The sequence below is a fragment of the Chlorocebus sabaeus genome, chromosome 4 (assembly GCF_047675955.1).
Source record: "Chlorocebus sabaeus isolate Y175 chromosome 4, mChlSab1.0.hap1, whole genome shotgun sequence".
Taxonomy (NCBI): Eukaryota; Metazoa; Chordata; class Mammalia; order Primates; family Cercopithecidae; genus Chlorocebus; species Chlorocebus sabaeus.
This window is the reverse complement of record NC_132907.1, coordinates 66087255-66102349: the sequence shown is the minus strand read 5'-3', so window position 1 is coordinate 66102349 and position 15095 is coordinate 66087255. Positions and strand designations below refer to the sequence as shown.

The 15095-nt window shown below is 34.7% G+C and overlaps 1 pseudogene; it reads right to left on the bottom strand.

The window, feature by feature from the left end:
* Nucleotides 1-15095, bottom strand: part of LOC140711548 (uncharacterized) — a 74500-nt pseudogene that overhangs the window by 53278 nt on the left and 6127 nt on the right.

The following is a 15095-nucleotide window of genomic DNA, read 5'->3' as shown; positions in this document are numbered from 1 at the left end:
GAAAAAAAATGTGCTGAGCAGATTTTATCATTTAATTTAATTTTCATTTGGGTCAGTTTTCAGTTCAGTCAGGGTGACTTTTCAGACTTTGGAGTTATTTTATTTAAGAGATAGCATAACAGCATTGTAAAGCAATTGCACCAATTTACTGAAGAAGTCAATCCAATTTCTGCAAGTTCACTACTGTCATATCTGGTTTCTTGTACATGCATTGATTATATCAACAGAATCTTAGATGGTTCTTTGAATACCTGACTTCATTGCATTAAAAGCTGAAATCTGTTATCTACATAGATACTTGAGAGACTTGCCTTTCTATATTTTAGACGTAAATAAATTGGCAAATATATCCTAAAGACTCCATGGTTAAATATAAATTCCCTGAGGTTTGAGATATATGTATATGTATATATATTTTCAAGTGTGTGTCATTGAAATAATTTCAGAAATGTTGTTTAAAACCGGCATATGTATTTTTTATTCCTGCCATTATTATTACCAAAATGTCATTCCTTTTATAATTTACTCAATTTATATAAACAGAAAACAATCAGCATCTGCCTTACCTTATACAAATGTAATTTAAGAGTAGCAATTGGCTTTTTAGCTATCATTGTTGGCAATAGCTTCTCAGCAGAGCTAGTAACTAAAAAAAGGGGGCTTAGCCAATCTGAGGTGTTCATTGTGGCACTTTCCGAAGTATTTCTGTGGACTTGGAAATAATTTTGAAAAGATCGTTAGGGTGATGTTTTTAGTATCCTTGTTTGAGTAACGCGAGACCAAAGAGTGTTGTAAGAAAAGGTGATAGAAATTGAATTGGAAAAGGAGACCCAATCTGAAACATTGATTTATTAGGCACTATCAATAATGTAAAAAATATTTTAGCATGCATATGCTGTTGTCCTTTTTCTCCCTTATGCCTACATGAATTAAATTGAGATCATATTTAGTATTTCTCTTTCCTCTATAACATATGTAAATATTATTTATTCATCCACAACTGAAGTTCAGAAACATCACTATATCAGCATCCAATATCATACACATTTCAAAAATTTACATTTAGATCAAAATTGACAGCTAATAAAGATCCAAGTGTGTTGAGAATGCTTGTTTAGAAAACCCAATATTCCAAGTTGATGTGTTTGCATTTATCCTTCTACTGCTACCTTACTACTTCCTCAGCGTTGATGGAGTGTAGTTAATACTTCATTGTTCTGCGTGATGACATGAAAAATTTCATGTTAAATACACGTTTAGATATTCATCCTACTACAATTTTATGTGCTGTTTCATTACTAAGATGTTTCTTCCTTAGTTGAAAATAAACACTTTTTAAAAATATTTATCTTTCATAAGATAAAATTACATGTACATTTGTTTTTATTTGCTTTATACACTAATCTTATATTTTTCCTAATTTATATTTTCAACCATAACAAATTTTCTTCCTTTGAGTTCAAGAAATCTGCTACATCCTACTGTTGTTCACAGTCAAGTAATTACTAAGGAATCAAGATCAAAAATAATTTTCATAGTTTCATGGTAATCTTTCTCACATCTAAGTTCTGTACATCTTTCTAAAAGTTTTATTTGTAGTCCATGTGTTTGTCATAGGAAAAATGGAGTATCTTTAGTAACCTCTTCTTTTCTGTTGACAATTGAAGTGATATGTGATGCTTTCACTGCAAATTGAGTCTACAAATATTCTTGCTTGCTTCCATTGTCTAGATGGATGTTTCTTTTTTCTTCTCCAAGATAAATTTGCTGATATGTACTCAAAATCCTGTCATTTTCAGTACCTTCTGGGAACTTGCTCAATCCATTACCTCATCTGTTTCATGGATCTTTATCTGTCTTGTTTCCATTGGCTCCCTCATAGCAGGGCATAAAAAGCAGCATTCACTCTCACCCTGCTCCTTTCTAGATCTTATGTCTCTTTATTTCCATAACAATGATAGAAAAACAACAGCCTACCCTTGCTACTTCTATGTCTTAACCTCCTAATTATTTTTCGAAAACTGCCCTGCCTTCTGCTTTTTTATCTTTACCCGAATTGCTTTTCTTAAATTCCTGATGACCTCCTCATTTCTAAATAAAAGAGGAATTCTTCAATTCTTCATCCTTTTGACTCAATAATATACAATAATATATCTTATCCTACTTCACAGTCATAGACTATGTTTCCCAGAATCCTTGGTACAAGTTGTGCGTGGTACCCTGTTTGAGTTCCAGCCAATAGAATGTGGAAGCATGTGACATATGTCACTTTCAGGCTTGCCTTACAAAACCTCTTTCATAGTACTCCAAGCTTTCTCTATTTATTTACCGACGGGTTAACTGCAGAGACTCCAGAAGAAGGGTTTTCAAATATTGGAAAATAGTGGAGTTAAAGAAAGAAGCTCTAGTTTCAGAATTCTCAGTACAACGATGTTGACAAGTTGTTCCTGTTTGCCTACAACTTTCCCAATTTGAGAACTGAAGAGGCCTGTATTCTGGGAAACCCTTTGCACCTGAAACTTCAGAAACTTGGTCAACCTAGGAAGAATGCTACCCACTGAAAATTGAAACGGACTGAAATTGAACAAGTGATAACCATTCTACTGTATTTACACACATTTATTTGGGATTTATTTGCTATAATAGTCTACTCGAAAAAATATCTAGCTTAAGTAAGACAACATCAATTACCATCCTTCATTTTGCTTTGCCATCCTTTTATTTTTATTTGTGATTACTACTATCACTTATATATTTAATCAGTCCAGAGTATAATAGTTATCCTGTATTCCATTCTTTTCATTAATTTACAGATTCATTTAAACCCTGTGTATGCTGACACAGCCATCTAAAATATCTAATTGTTTTCTTTTTCTCTATTTTTCTTCCCAGACACTGTTAGTTCATATTCTCTTATTTCGTCACTTGGAACACTGATATTAACATTTAGGTGCATAACATAACTATCCAGTGAGCATCTGAAAGTTTTCCCAGACACACCTGAAAGGCTCTTATCGTAAACTCAGGGTAGAAGAGGGGATCTTATTATTTAAATTACCCCAATAACTGTTATGGTAAATGTGACAGTTTAGAAACACTAATCTGGAATTCTACTGAACCCTTCTTATGAGTGACATATGTAGTAATAAAAATACTTCTATATTGGGAGTTTGGTAATAATGATTTTCTAAAGGAAAAGAATATTTTATATGACTCTGTAGTAGAATAAATAGTTGTCCTAACATAATCTGTCCTCAAATCTATGAAAAAAATATATGCTTCCTTGCCCCTTGATTAAGGGCTGGATTTTAAGTATTTAGGACTTATGGGGGTTATATTTAAACTTTAATTCTAAAATGCAAGTAGTAGCCACAAAATAAGGGTACTTGCCTCAACTTCCACCAGAAATGATCAAATGCTGATGATGATGCTAAATCCCCAAATCATATTAGTTTTCATATATAAATTTAACTTGATGTGACTCACATGCAACTTCTTTCAATACTTATGTCATTTTTGGTGACACATCTTCTTTTTATTCAAGTTGCTCCTTCATGTCCTTTTAAAATAAATATATCTGACACCCTCAATGTAAAAGCCAATATTGCTACAATAGTGTAAAAAGCCAGACATGGCTCCATCCTCCTTCACTGATCTTATCCTTCAGTTTCTCCTGTTCTTGCTCTAATCCTAGTATCCTGTTTCCCTTGTTTGTCCTCTGCTCTGTGCATTCTCAACAGAAGTGATCATTTTCCTAAGGGCACATAAATGGATTATTGGTGAGAAAAAGACGGTGAAAGAAAACCTTACTTTTTCTTTGTGCTTACTCAATTTAGCTCAGCCCTCTTCCCCTTGGAATCACACCTCGTCATGGCTAGCACAAACTTTCCTGTGTTATTCCATGGCATAGAATTTACTTTATCTGTTTCTACACTGTCTGAAACTGAGTGGCTAAGTATGCCTCACTAAACCTACTTAACAAACAAAGCCAAGTCCATGCTCTTCATCTTGGCCTCTATGAGTCATAAACATGATATTTTGGCCTGAATATAGCTTTGTTTTTCTTCTCAATTTGTTCAGAAACTGAGAAGAGAAAAATATATACAGGCAGTTCTCTTGAATAGACCAATCAGTATGTTCCAAAAGTTATTCTTTTGTGCACTTATGTATTCAATTTCTCACTTAAACAGCAATATTTACTTAGACTATTTATTGAGACTATGACATTGTATGTGCTGTGCTAGCACTATGAGGGGTTGCCATCTACTCTGTCAATTACAGGAGGTCCTTTTGATGGAGAAAACAGTAATCTTGCTCCTACATTCATATTTGCAGTGGTTCATAAGACTGGGCATAGAGAAAAGATAGGACTCCCAATTGAGTGTTCTGGCCATAAATCATATGCTAAGCTTCCTATGAATATTTAGATACTACTTTATGGCAAGGAGTCGTTAAAACTCAAAGTACTTACTAAAATGTCAGCACTTATAATTATTAAAAAAAGAGATTGCTGATGTGACCTACTAAATTAGTTAAGACACATGAATGAATGTTAGCAACAAAAACTAACTCAAGCTAAGCAATTTATTTTTGTCCAATTCCTAGATTGGGGATGTTGTTTGGTTTCAAGCAGAGACCCTGCATAAGGATTTGGAGGACTCTTCCTATGTTTGATAGACTGGGGTCATCCTGTACTTCCCACAGTTTCCAGCTTATGAAGATATTTTCTTTGGATCCTATTTCTAAATTACAGGCAAAGATAATCCGATTAGCCCAGTTTGGAGCAATCATCCTTCCTCTCTTATCAGCTACAGCCAGGGGGCAGAAGAATATTGTAGTAAGAGAGAACAACCTTATGTGTAAGGTAAGTATTTCTAAGAGAGAGATTGCTAGACAGACATATCAATAGGTCTCTTGACTCAGGGAATACTATAGGCTTCAGTAATTATTTTTCATCCTAATGTTTATTGATGTGTGATTTTTAAACAAGCCCATATGTGTTTGGATTTTCCTGCAGTTGGAAAGCTATGTCAACCATGTTAACATAACTATGGGAATAAATAAATATCAACCTTCAGGGAATACTTGGGGCAATTTAACTATTCATGTCACCCTTTAGGATGTGTGGCTATTTATTAGTTTTAATTATTGATTAGTTATTTTGATATTATTCTCTGCAGTAAAACAATGATAACTTCTCACTGCAGCTAAGCCCAGAATTAATGTATATTGAGAATAATTTGCTAGCAGTGTGCTAAAATGTGACAGATTTACAATGTTAAAACTAAATAGAATACATTCATATCACTGTAACTTTCTTTACGGTGTCTTAAAGAAGGGAAAGAGATAGAGTTATGGTTAGTAACCTAGCAATTACATAAGTGAGAGAAAGGAAAATATCAATGTGTTAGCATTCCCAGCATTTTGTACAACTTCTTATTTATTTAAAATGATTTTGTGTTTGCCCCTTTGCTCCAGGGAATTGCTGAATTGAATGAGATAAAGGATTCATTAGAAAATTATGTGAATCTGAGCTAAACTAAATTGATTTACCATAAAAAGAATAAAACACCACTACAAGGGATGGGGAAAGTAATGGTGTATCCAGGGAACTGGAGAAAGTCAAGCTAGATACAGTCAAGAAGGAAGGGATAATAGAAGGCCAGGTTAGAACTGTTTGCTGGAGAAAAACAGAAGGATGATAGAATAGTTAACTGACACCATTAAGAATTTGGTGATCACTTATTTATAGATGCTCAGAAAATTTTTGCATGTCTTATTTCAAGGCTTTTGCTCCATCTGATAGCCAGGATAATTTGTGTTAATTTTTAAATACATGTCTTCATAAGTCCTTAACATTTGAATGCCACTGATAATGCTGATGACACCACAGACCAACCTACACAGGTGTTCTGCATCTAAGTATTCCAAGAAATTATTCATTATGTACAATGATTCATATGAGGGCAGTCAAAACTTTAATTTTGAGAGCCACATAGAATAGATTCCAGGACAAGTTATACTTACTGAGTTATATAATTTATTGCTTATTTGGAAGTAGAAAACTCTTAAATGTTATTAAATATAATTATTTTTAGATTTATTAATTTCTAAATATGATTAATTCCTAACCTTCAAACCTTTCTGTTACCCTAAATTGAATGCCCTTTTCTAAAATGGGCATGGTTTCACCTGGATTATTAACAAACAGAATAAGGAATAGCTTTCTATGTACTTTGAAACAATCTCTCCTCAAGTCTAAGAGTTTATTGTAACAGAATAATGGCCCCCCAAATGTTTACATTCTAACCCATGAAACCTGTTAATATGTTTTCTTACATGGAAAAAAAAAAAAACTTTGCAGATCTGATTATGTTTAGAGATCTCAAAGAGATTATCCTAGATTACCTACCTGAGCTCAATCTAGTCACATGAATGAGTTCTTAAAATCAAAGAACCTTTGCCAGCTGTGATGAAAGAGCAATATGACAACAGAAAAAGGGTTAGAGAAGTGGCAACACTTCTAGCTTTGAAGATTGAAGGACAGGGCCATGAGCCAAGCAATGTAGACAACCTCTAGAAGCTGAAACAGGCAAAGAAACTAATTATCCAGAAGCTCTGCAAAGAAAAACACCTTTGTTGATACCTTTATTTTAGCCCAGTGGTATAGATTCTTCGTGTTAATCATCAATGTTGTAATGTTGTAATGTGATGTTCAATTTTACATTAGAATTGCCTCAAAAACTAATAGATGATAGATAATAGATGATAGATAGATAAATACTAAAAAAGATAGATAAAGAAATATGTAACTACAGTCACTACCAGAGACATTTAAATTACAATCTTTAAGATGAGAAGAGCTATTCATAACTTAAAAATTTTTCTAGATAATTCAAATTGGCATCAAAGTTTGAGGACAACTAATATAAGTAATAATTTTGACATACTTAAACATTTTTATAATTTACATAAAATTTATTTTCTAAAATAATTTAAATTATAAATTCATTAAAAATAAATTTCTACTCAAAAGATAATACGTTATTAAAAAGTACTGGCATGGTGAATTAATTATCTATTGCACTATAACTAACCATTCTAAAACTTAGTGTATTGTACGTTAATTTATCTTGCTCATGACTGTACAAGACAGGTTGGATTTATTGGCGCTGCTTCTGCTGGGCTCACCACTCCAATGACTACAGTCACCTGGCAAGTTAACAGCATCTCTAGGGGCCACAAGGGCCTCATTTTCGTGTCTGGCAGTGAGCTAGTTCTATTGGCTGGGACTCCTTGGCACTTGTTCCTGTAGCCCCTCTAACCTTTCCAGCAGATCAGCTTAGGTTTCTTACATAGAAGTGACAAAAATCCAGGTTGCCAAGACCACTTATAGAAGTATTTATTAAGCCTCATTTTCTGTAATACGTATTGATATACCATTGATCAAAGCACATCTCAAGGCTAAGCCCAGTATCAGTACAGAAAGGGAATACATAGGCATGAATTTTGGGAGGTGTGTTTAATTATGGACCATTAATGTAGTCATGTACCACATTCAGTGTAATTGATTAGTGCCATATATAAAATCTGCGACTGGGCATGGTGGCTCATGCCTGTAATCCCAGCACTTTGGGAGGCCAAGGAGGGTGTATCACCTGAGGTTAGGAGTTCGAGACCAGCATGGCCAACATGGTGAAACCCTGTCTCTACTAAAAATACAAAAAAGTTAGCTGAGCATGGTGTCATGCACCTGTAATCCCAGCTACTAGGGAGGCTGAGGCAGGAGAATCACTTGAATCCGGGAGGATTCATATATATATGTGCATATATATATATATATATATATATGTGCACGTGGCTAATTATGTAATATATATTCTGATTTCAGCTTTTTAAAAGTTTTTTTTAATACTCTAACAAAAAGTACATAAAACATAACTATCGAAGTGAATAAATGATTGTGAATGAGTAGCAAGGAGAACAAAAAATCAGCAGCAGAAGAAGAATTTTGCCAGCATCCCAGAATCCCCTTGAACATCCCTTTTGTGTCACATATTCTTATTTCACACAATGGGTATCTTTTTTTCTGAAATCTAAGGAATCCCTTTCTTGATTATCTTCAGAATCCCATTCAATGATTTTTTTGTGTGTTTTTAAACTTCATAGAAATATGACAGAGTGCATGTTATTTTTTATGTGGCTTCTGTTGCACAACAGTATATATTTCAGTCATTCAGGGTGCTACATAGAGCTGCATTTCATTGATTGTATGGTTGTATTCTTAAAAATAAACCACATTTTCTTTGTTCATTCTGTTGCTGCAGAACATTTCAGTTTCTATTTTAGATTTATTACAACGTATTATATATAGTATTACTCTAAACTTATAAACATATATACACATTGTACATATGCTTTCCAGGTTTCAGTGTACATAAACACATGTGTATGCGTACCCCAAAGATATATATAATCTAAAGGAGAATTATTTCTGAGTCATAGAGAATGCATTCCCATTTAAAGATAAAAAAGATAATAGACACTTTAGCAGCATATGGTTAATTTTAGTAAGTGTTTCCTATTTACTTGGTGAGAATATGGATTTATCATTCTTCATTCCATCACTTAACTATTTTGCTAAACTTATCTGTAGATTGTTTTATGTTTTATGTTTATAATTATCTGTGCATAAAAATTTTCTTCTTTCTCCTGTTTCGATCTTCTGAGTGTTACTTTTTTTTTTTTTTAATATTCAGGAAAATATTTTTTGGCTCTACTATGATTAAGAGTGGTGAGAACAAGTAAATATTTTTACATGAAATAAATTAATTTGCCATTCAAGCACTGTAGAAATGCATTTTTGCTTTCTCTAAATCAAATTCCCATTTCAATTTTATCTGCAGATATTATGCATTTCCCTTCTGCCTACTAACTTTAATTACTCCATTATCATTGGAATTCATTATTATTTTTCTATATTAAGCACTGTGAAATGAGTTTTGGAGGGATGCTTTGAAGGCTATTTTTATTGCATGTTAATATTATTATATTCATTATTTAAGAAATAAAATGAAGAAAGTCATTTTTGGAAATCCAGTGCCTCAAGAGTCAATTAATATTTTAGATACTAAAACCACTATTTAAGAAGGATCTTAGTCGGTTTAGGATGCCTAGCAAAATGCCACAGACCAAGTGGCTGAAACAATAGACGTTTTCTTCTCACAGTTCTGGAGACTTCTAAGTCTGAGATCAGAGTGCCAGCATGAGTGGTTTCTGGTGAAGGCCCTCCTTCTAAGGCTTACAGATGACCACTTTATCATTCTTTTTGTTCACATGGATCAAGGGAGAGAGGAGGAGAGAAGGAGAGAGGGAGAGAGAGAACACACAAGCTCTCTGCTGTCTTTTATAAAAAATACTAATCCCATCTAAACCTAGTTACCTCCCAAAGCTCCCATCTCTCAATCATTACATTCGAAGGTTAAGGCTTCAACATATGATGTTGGAGAAAAACAATGCAGTTCAACAGTTCAATTCAGTTCCTTCTCTCCTTTTTTTTTTTTTTTTTTTTTCTTTTGAGACGAAGTCTTGCTCTGTCGCGAAGGCTAGAGTGCAGTGGCCGGATCTCGGCTCACTGCAACCTCCGCCTCCCAGGTTCAAGCGATTCTTCTGCCTCAGCCTCCCGAGTAGCTGGGACTACAGGCACGTGCCACCACCCAGGCTAATTTTTGGCAGTTTTAGTAGAGAGGGGATTTCACTGTGTCAGCCAGGATGGTCTCTGTTTCCTGACCTCGTGATCCGCCCGCGTCTGCCTCCCAAAGTGCTGGGATTAGGGGCGTGAGCCACTGCGCGCGGTCTCCTTCTCTCTTCCTGCCTTCCTTCCTTCCTTTCCTCTTTCTTTTCTTTTCTCCTTACTTCTTTCCATTATTTTTCTCCTTCCCTCTTTCATTCCTTTTCTTTCTCTCTCTTTCTTCCTTTTTAGCCTTCCTACTTTCCTTTTTTGTTAAAATTATTTGAACCATAATCTTTACATAGTAGTATAATTTTATTTTGGTAACAATTTCATAATTATCTTTGAATGATTTATTATCTCTTTGAAATTTTCAAGTTGTCAGGCGTTTTCTTCAAATATCTTTAGCTACCTTTTTGCCTGAGGATAAAACAAGGAAACACGCATACCTCTGAAATACTGTAAGTTGGCTTCCTGGCCTCTACAATAAAGCGAATATCTCAATAAAGCAAGTCACACAATTTTTTTGGTTTTCCAGAACATATAAAAGATATGTTTACACTATGCTGCAGTTTATTGAATGTACAATAACATTATGTCTAAAAATAATAATGTACCTACTTTAATTAAGATTTTATTGCTGAAAATTCTAATGATCATCTGAGCCCTCAGTGAGTTGTAATCTTTTTGCTGGTAGAGGGTCTAGCCCAATTGTTGATGGCTGCTGACTGACAAGGGTGGTGGTTGCTGAAGGTTGAAGTTGGAGGGAAAATTCTTAAAATAATAAAATAATAAAATCTGCAGCATCCATTGGCATTTATTTTCATGGAAGATTTCTCTGTAGTGTGCAATGCTGTCTGATAGCCTTTTATCCAAAGTGGAACATCTTTCAAAATTAGAGTGAATTCTCTCAAACATTGTTGCAGCTTTATCAACTAAGTGTATACAATAATCGTAATCCTAAATCAAACTATCTATATGTTTTTATTAAATTGATCTGTGACTATCCATGTTTATACATAATTTATATAAAACTAAATTACTTTAGTTCCATATAAAAGAATAGCCAACTTGAGATATTGAAATACAAGTTATCCCTTTCAACTTTACAATATAGTACTTCCTTCTGGTCCTTTGTATGTTGGTGTGTGTATATATATCTCTCTCTATATATATATATCATTATAATAATGTTTTATCTGAATACATTAGATAAACTTATTACAGCATTATTATTACTTTATCTTTAACTTGGAGGACTCAAATATATACTTGCTCTGCACTATCACCGAAATATTTCCATTGGCAAATTAAAATTAAAAAACACCCAAATCCTAGTTACACAGGTTGGTCATGAATATTAACAAAATGAACTTATTAATTATACTAGAAATTCCTTACTCTAGGATAGTCTAATCACCTTTTAAGACTTCCCTTTCTCTAAAATGATTTTAGAAATATAAATGTGTGCTCCACACGTTATTTAGAATGGCTTCTAGATGTTTTCAAATGAAGTACAAATACTTGCAATAGATGTATTTTCTGGCAAATTTTTTAAAAAGTTACTTTAAAAATGTCTGATCACTATCATAAATTTATTCTATGTAACATGTCTTAAAGTTGCATGAATGTATTACTTTTAACAGGATTACATTTTTGCATTTTGCATTTTCTTTTCTTATTTACTTGCATTTGCATTGTCTTTCCTAAAATATTTCACCTTGATGCAATATGTTTTGTTTTTGTTTTTGTTTTTTTGAGACGGAGTCTTGGTCTGTCGCCCAGGCTGGAGTGCATGCAGTGGCACGATCTCTGCTCACTGCAACCTCCACCTCCCAGGTTCAAGCAGTTCTCCTGCCTCCGCCTCCCGAGTAGCTGGGATTACAGGCACATGCCACCACGCCCAGCTAATTTTTGTATTTTTGGTAGAGACAAGGTTTCACCATGTTGGCCAGGCTGATCTCAAACTCCTGACCTAACGTGATCCACCCACCTTAGCCTCCCAAAGTGCTGGGATTACAGGCGTGAGCCACCACACCCAGCCAATATGTTTTTTAAGAAATGTCTTTCTAATTACTCTGTCCTCAAAAAATTGTGAACATATGTATTACTTAAAAGCAATTTATTTTGCTTAATATTAATATATATTCATTTTGGTGTTAGTATTTTTGATTATATAGTAGTAAAGAACTAATCATACATTCCAACAATACCTAATTTTTATTGAGAGTTTTTAGCGTGAAGGGCTATTGAATTTTGTCAAAGGCCTTTTCTGCATCTATTGAGATAATCATTTTGTCTTCGGTTCTGTTTATATGCTGGATTACATTTATTGATTTGTGTATATTGAACCAGCCTTGCATCCCAGGGATGAAGCCCACTTGATCATGGTGGATAAGCTTTTTGATGTGCTGCTATTTTTTGCCAGTATTTTATTGAGTATTTTATTGAGTATTTTATTTGAGTATTTTATTGAGTATTGTATTGAGTATTTTATTGAAGATTAGAACTCAAATTTACAAGAAAAAAACAAACAGCCCCATCAAAAAGTGGGCAAAGGATATGAACAGACACTTCTCCAAAGAAGACATTCATACAGCCAACAGACACATGAAAAAATGCTCATCATCACCCGCCATCAGAGAAATGTAAATCAAAACCACAATGAGATACCATCTCACACCAGTCAGAATGGCAATCATTAAAAATTCAGGAAACAACAGGTGCTAGAGAGGATGTGGAGAAATAGGAACACTTTTACACTGTTGGTGGAATTGTAAACTAGTTCAACCATTGTGGAAAAGAGTGTGGCAATTCCTCAAGGATCTAGAACTAGAAATACCATTCGACCTAGTCATCCCATTACTGGGTATGTAACCAAAGAATTATAAATCATGCTGCTATAAGGACACATGCACACGTATGTTTATGGCGGCACTATTCACAATAGCAAAGACTTGGAATCAACCCAAATGTCCATCAGTGACAGACTGGATTAAGAAAATGTGGCACATATACACCATGGAATACTATGCAGCCATAAAAAAGGATGAGTTTGTGTCCTTTGTAGGGACATGTATGCAGCTGGAAACCATCATTCTCAGCAAACTATCGCAAGAACAGAAAACCAAATACCACATGTTCTTACTCATAGGTGGGAATTGAACAATGAGATCACTTGGACACAGGAAGGGGAACATCATACACTGGGTCCTATTGTGGGGAGGGGGGAGGGGAGGGATAGTATTAGGAGATATACCTAATGCAAATGATGAGTTAATGGGTGAGTACACCAACATGGCACAAGTATACATATGTAACAAACCTGCAGGTTGTACACATGTACCCTAGAACTTAAAGTATAACAGAAAAAAAAAAAAAAAGAACTAATCCAAACCTATCTCAGTTGAGTGCAGTAGCTCATTCCTATAATCCCAGCACGTTAGGAGGCCAAGGTGGGTGGATGACCTAAGGTCAGGAGTTCGAGACCAGCCTGGCCAACATGGTGAAACCCCATCTCTACTAAAAGTATAAAAATTAGCTGAGCATGGTGGCATGTGCCTGTAATTCCAGCTACTTGGAAGGCTGAGGATTGAGGCAGGAGAATTGCTTTTAACGCAGGAGGTGGAGGTTGCAGTTAGCCGAGGTCGTACCATTGCATTCTAGCCTGGGAGACAGAGTGAGACTTCGCCTCAAAACCAAAACCAAAAAGCAAACAAACAAACCAACCAAACAAACAAAGACCTATCTTAATTTTCCAAAACACATTAAAACTGTAATGTAAAATTTGATTGAAAAGTTTTTTTGCTTGTTTGTTTTTCAGTGAGATAGGATACTGCCTTATTAAAGTTAAACTTCTTTGTATGAAGATCTTTTGAATTGTCTCTGCTTTTGACAACCACAAAAGTTTCCCACTGGAAAACTGTTTCTCTTATTTTAGGATAAGTGAAGACAATGTTTTATTTTTTGTAAAATGAGAAAAAGGTGATTGTGAAAAAAAATAGCGTAATCTAAATAATACTTTGGTGATAATTACTTTCTGAACCAAATCAGTTGCAAAAAATATTAATTGATTTCTTAAAATTTATTGATCTTAGTATATTCTTTGTAAAGTCTTCATATATCTCAAGGGTTAAAAACACCCCAATTTGAAAATTTATTATTCCAGGAAGGAAATCAAAGTAAGACATTTTTTCTCTGAGAATCCGATAACCTTTAATTTTACTCTCTGAAGGAAGCATTCCTTTGTAACATATAAATTAGTGAAACCTTCACATAAAGCAGGAAATGTTAGCAAACATTTTTCAGGCCAACTTATTAATAGAAAATATTATTCAAAAAGGATTTACTTTTCAAAGAGTACTTACAAATAGGGAAACAAACAAAAATCTCATTAAGTTCAAATAGTTAAATTGGCCAAATACTGAAATGCTAATTCACTAAATGTAAATAACTAACTATTACAATGTCAGCAAAAATGATTCATATTCACCAATAATTTTTAAGCACTAATAATAAATGACCAGTTACACTTAGGAGACACTGAAAAATATGTGATTTAAGATGGTAGAAACATACATATTCTTATTTTGTTAAAGTATCATGAATCACTGTGGTAAAGAGGTCTCTTCTACTTTTCTCATGCAACAGATTTGTTCATTAAAGACAAATACCTAAGACAAATATTTCATCCCTTCTTTTGAGCACATCACTTTCTTGTTTATCTATGACGAAGGAATTGTCAATCTGATTGGTCAGCACTTGAGAAGTTTTATTAGGCTATATTTCACTAGTGTTTGGGGTTTTGCAACTTTAATAAGTTTGGGTGTATCTTCTCTATTTTCCTTCTCATTCCTTTCTGTTGAACTAAACTGATCAGGATCTGTGTTTTTGGTTCAGACTAAAGCAGGATCTTCTCTCTTTTCCATCCTTTCCATTATAGCGCGATGAGTCCCTTAAGATTTGGAAGTAGTGAAGCAGAAAATTTTCCCTCACCCCTTTGCGGGTAGGAACTGGAGTGCTGGAGCTAGCTGGCCGCTTCAGCGCTGGCACGGGGCAAACTTTGTTCACTCAAACCCGCTGTGCGCAGCCGCTAGTGGGAGGGAGCACGCTGGTGAGTGGGTGCAGAAGCTGCGCCAAGCGTTTTTGGGTGCTGGCAGGAACGAACTACTTACCAGCCCGCGGCAGCATCTAGGGGGTGGCTGCGACCCCTGAAGCCCCAGAGGGTGGGTGTTAATAGTGCTCTTTTAGCTCGGCTGGCCGCGGATGGCTTAAGTGTTAACAGCTCAGTGTGACAGCCTTTTGCATCTGCAGCCGTAGTACCCAAGCTCTCGTTCAGTGTCCAGGAAAAATCAAGTCACACGAA